At 52.9% G+C, this 5132-nt stretch overlaps 1 pseudogene; it reads left to right on the top strand.

Annotated features, from left to right (window-relative positions):
- The first annotated feature begins 2044 nt into the window (after nucleotides 1–2044).
- LOC108635381 lies at nucleotides 2045–4052 on the top strand (annotated as a pseudogene).
- Nucleotides 4053–5132: the final 1080 nt, after the last annotated feature.

The raw sequence follows: 5132 nt of genomic DNA on the forward strand, positions 1-5132 counted from the left end.
GGATATTAGTGTGTACACACACATGTGTGTGAATATGTGAGCCAAAATCACCTGACAGTACACTTGTGAATATGAAGTGTTGGAACTGACCGAGCCAGGTGATGGAAGTCGGATAGCGAAAAATGAAAGCCTTAGGGAAAGGTACATACTCAGGCCATGAGAAGCACTGGAGCCGGGTACCAATGCCTGTTATCTCACTGAGTGAGCAGTTTCTAAGTGGAATCACAGTGGTGCACCCAGGAAGCCTGGCAGAAAGGAGAGGCAGGAAGAAATTGACTGGGGCCACCAGTGAGAGTGCAGAGGATCCAAGACAGAGAAGAGGCTACAATCCTAGACACAGAAGCCACGGTGGGTGACCCCACAGCCCCTTGGACATGCAGCTACAAAGGCCTTTCCATCCATCTCAAACACTGGGCATTCTTTGCCTGACTGTACCATGAGCATGAGCAACACTTGCCATTTATGTGAGGTTTCAGAAATGGACAAGCACGGCAGCATAGGCACTTGCTACCTGCATAGTCTTCCAGTCTGAAACATCACTCTTTGTACTCTTTGCAGAAAGCATATATAGGGGGCAGGACTATAGGATGGATGGCTTAGATTGCTCCTGTTGCTGCTCCCAGCCCCACAGGATTGGGTAACTTGGCAGGCTGGTACATGTTCTCAGATGGAGAACAGAACACTTGAAAGGGCCTCCATAGGGTAAATGGGCAGACGTACATGTCTCCTGCACCAGTGAGTCACGGAGCTTAAAGGAATTGTCCTTAGCGACTCACTGGCAGGAATTTGAACAAGGTTCAGGGAGCTTCCTCATGCCAGCAGAGCATGCCCCATTTTTCCCTCTGTGAAAAATGTGGCCAAGCCACCTCAGGCCTGTGCAGGTTCATGTCTGTCCAGTGAGGGAGGGAGGGTTACCCGACCCCTTCTGCGGTTCAGCAGTGACTGCCCACTGTTGGCTTTCAAGATTGAGAAAGCACTCTCCAAACCTGTGGACTAAAAATATCTGATCTCCCATTGGTGCAACTCACTCAGGAGGAGAAGGGCTTGCCTTCACTCCAAGGATAAGCTTCTCCTATAAGTGCTGGTGTCCATAGAGTGGCAAACGGCAACAGCACCACTTAAAGAGAAGGAGACACACAGACACCAGCCCTGGTACACACAAGGAAGGATTGCTCCAAACAGTGCTATGCCAAAGCAGAGACAAAGAGACAGAGAGCTCTATACCCTAAGGTCCTGGTGTCCCTGAACAAGAGATCAACGTGGCAAACGGTGGGCTTTTTCCCTACTCCCCTAGCATCTGGCCAGCAACAGTCTATCTGTCCTATAGAGAAAAGTGTTCAGCCACTTGGCACCCCTGTATATCCTTTGGATACTCAGGGAGAGCTCCAGTTATTGAAGGTCCTGTGGGACACAGGAGTGTGCTGTTTGGATTGTGGATCAGGAATCCGTGGTTGGAATTTCCAGAACCAGACCAATGACAGCGCCTGAGGTAGCGGCAGATGCAAAACCTGCTAGCTCTCTGGAGCAGAGTCTGGCCACGCAGTGGAGCAGATCCCAGGAACCACGGAAGATGCCTTCCGGTCTAGGGGTGTGTCCATCGTGTGCTGTCCACCCCCCTCTAGGCCATTGATCTAGATCTGGGTCAGCTGCCTGTGTGTGGCTCACAGCCTAGAGCCCCGCCTGTATGCCTGATGTCCCAGGGCCCATTCACCCTGTCCTGGGCTGCCACCATCCGTTTCTATAGTTCAGGCCAACCCTCACACACACGAGCCATAGCCTCTGAACCATGCCCCACACCCCACACAAAAACGCTAGTGGGCCCCACAGGATTACTGCACCCTGGGCCACCATTGCTCACCACTTGCTGTGATGCTATTATGTCCTGTCCCTTAGCATCTGACCCAGGCTGGGGTCATGGCCAGAGCCAAAGGAGTGTGAGAGTGGTCAGAGGAATGTGGGAGCGTCCTGGGACCCCAGACCTCCTTAGTGTGAGCCTGGTGCTCAGGGGAATGGGGCCCCATGGCCTGTCCTGGTGATGCTGTGCATGGCTGGGACGTTGCAGCCACCAGTGGTCACACCAGGTGAAGATGCCACCCTCTTCAGAGTGGAGGCAGGAGAGGACGGTGAGGCCCAGGTGGACGGAGTCGTGGCAGGGATCAGATGGGTTTCCAGCTGCTTGCAGAGGCAACTTTGAGGATGTGGAGGTTGTGCCGGATGAGTAACAGCAACAGGGGTTCTCCCTGGAGCTGCAGGAGAAGACGGTGGAGGAGCAGTGCCAGGAAAGGCCTGGAGGCCCGAGTGAGCTTCCGGCACTAGATGTGCTGCAGGCACTGGCGACCCTGCAAGGGGATCTGAGCTCTGAGCCTGAGAAAACCTGCAGGGCCTACGTTTGGTTCACGTGCAAGAGCCATGAGAGGAGGAAGCGTGACTTGGCTCAGAAGAGTGCCATCATCCAGGCATCCCTGGCTTCTGGGCCAACGTGGTATCCTTTCTGCTACTCCCTGTGGTCCGCTGCTCAGGAGGAGGGGAGGTGCAGAGGCAGGAGCAGGAGGAGGGGCAAGATGGGTGCTGGTGGACCCTGAAGGAAGTGTGGTACTGGGCAATTGGCAGGCTCCAAAGGCACAGCTGAGTAGGGTCTGGGCAGGGCCACACCTGTAAGTGCGCAGCCTTGACTTTGTGTGTCTACTTCAGGCCTGATCTGAGGAGGAACAGCCTCTAAGTCAGAAAGACCAGAGACAGTACACCAGGGCAGCCTTAGCTGACAGTTATTGTTGTGAATGATTCCGAAAATAACTGAGATCTGGGAGTAACACACACACACACACACACACACACACAACAACATATGTAGACATACACTAGCCAACACCAACCCTTTGCTTTCAGAGATGGTTTGTAATGACTGTAAGTCCTACCATGTAAGCAGTGACATGCCACTACCCAGCATACACAGGTCTGGGAAATAATAGCTATCAGAAACAGCCCCTGCCTGAGGAATGCAGACCACCTCAGATGAAGAACACCACCAGGAACACAGAGCCATGAGCTTGTCTGATGGTATGGCAGGGCCTGAGCTCATCAGTAGTGGCTGGGTAAGCAGAAGTGCCCAGCATCCTTGAAGATGCCTGTTCCCGTGTCCTTCTTCCACCCCAGACTAGGGCTGATGCTCCTGGCTCTTCTTGGCCCAGCATGTGGCATAAATGGCTCCTTGACCTCAGGAAGATTATGAACCACCCTCAAGCTTCTGTCATGATCAGCGACCAAGATAAAGACTTTCTCAGCTACATGATCGACTTGAATGTCAGTGAGGGAGACTGAGGACAGGTGGGTATGGGACTTGTGGGGTGTGGAAGGATCATGTTATCCATGTTCCTATACTGTGAGAGTTTGGAGAGGCTTCGTGGAAGCTGTTAATGCCTGCCTGGGAGGCAAGCTGAGGACCCTAGAAGCTTGCACCTTTTCCCTCCTCCCTATCCTAGCAGGTACAGGTGTGAGCATCCACGGTCATGCAGCAAGCTGATCTTTTCCTTTCGGGACCACCCCTATTTCTTGAAAAGAGTGATCATTAAGGAGTATTACCTTGACATCACTGGTAAAACGTGAATCCTGGAATGATGATTGTGGGTGTGCAGGGGTGTGGATGATCCACCTATGGGATCCACACCCATCTCCCCTCTCTTCCTGCAGGGAATAGGGGACATCGTTCCACTCCAGTCCATTGGTTCTGGGACTTTGAACAGGGAGCACAGCTGCAGGCTGGACACCAGGAGCCTTAACTTTCTCAACGGATTGTCAGGCCGCAACTGCCCAGAATCAGACAGGATTGCTGAGGTGGTATTGTTTTGGTCCTGATACAGTTGATGATCGTTGTTGGAGTTCTTGGCTGCTCGTGTGAGGGTTTGGATCCTGGTCAGCCCAGGGCTGAGCTTGCTCAGCAGCAAAGTGTTGCCAGCAGATTATCAGCAAAGACGAGTGGGATGATCCCCTGAAGGACTACCCCAGGAGAGAAGATTCTTCCATGACAGAAACACATGTGGTGAAGGGGTCTGGAGGTGGGCCATGAAGGGACAGCCCTGTACTAGCTGGGACACTGTCCTTTCCCAAATGGGGATGCTCAGTCTCATGCAAGCTGGCTGCGGAGTCTGAATTTGGGCCATGCATGTAGCAAGTGGCCTGCTGAGAATGGGGGCTTGGGATTCAGTGTGTCCGTGAGTGAAGCAAGTCCCCTCAAATCAGTTGTGGTTGCAGAGTGAGAGTCCTAGGTGATACTACTAGAGGCAGGGTGAATTAAGTTTCTTTGTCAGAATCATCCTTCCATGGGTCCTGCCATCCCCTGGCCTCCTGTTGCTCACTGAGTTTGAGATTGCCTGGGCCTTACTCTCCTGCCCCTTACCCTGGGAAGGCCTATCATTGCAAGGGCGTCCTCTCCAGGGTCCCAGTGCACCTGTGTGCTGACTTTGGGATCTTCTGTGAATGTCCACATCCACCACTCGGTGGCTCAGCACCACCACACATGCTGCATTGGAAGTGGCTTCAGGCTACCTTGGGAAAATGTGGAGGAGCTCGGGAGAGGTAGACAGGAAGCCACAAGGACAGGACGTGGTGCCTACTCACTCCATCTCCGACATTGCAGCGACCACACACCCTTAGACTGGGGACGCCTCGTGCTTCCTCTTATGGTTGCTCAGCACCTGCTCTCCTGTCGCCTTCATATCTACATCTTCCTTGGGCCAGACACATGCACACACACACACACACACACACACACACAGCCGACACAAACACATGTGTGTATACAAACATGCTCAGCATGGGGGCACAAACACAAACAGGGAACACAGGCTCCTGAAACACCTTTGTTTCCTGTTTGGGTTTGTGTCCCATGCTGAGCATGTGTGTGTATACACGCATGTGCTTGCATCGGACGTGTTTGTGTGTGTGTGTGTGTGTGTGTGTGTGTGTCCAGACTAGGGGCAGACGTAGAGATGAAGACCAAATACAAAAACACGCTCACCATTCTACCTTGCTATTGTGTTTGTTTGGACCGGGAAGAGGGGTTACATGCTCTGAGGATTCACCCAGGACAAATCAGATGGGGTGGGTCTTTGAAACCACTGGCTGTAGAGCCCTCA

This window comes from Capra hircus, unplaced genomic scaffold (genome assembly GCF_001704415.2).
Source record: "Capra hircus breed San Clemente unplaced genomic scaffold, ASM170441v1, whole genome shotgun sequence".
Classification (NCBI taxonomy): Eukaryota; Metazoa; Chordata; class Mammalia; order Artiodactyla; family Bovidae; genus Capra; species Capra hircus.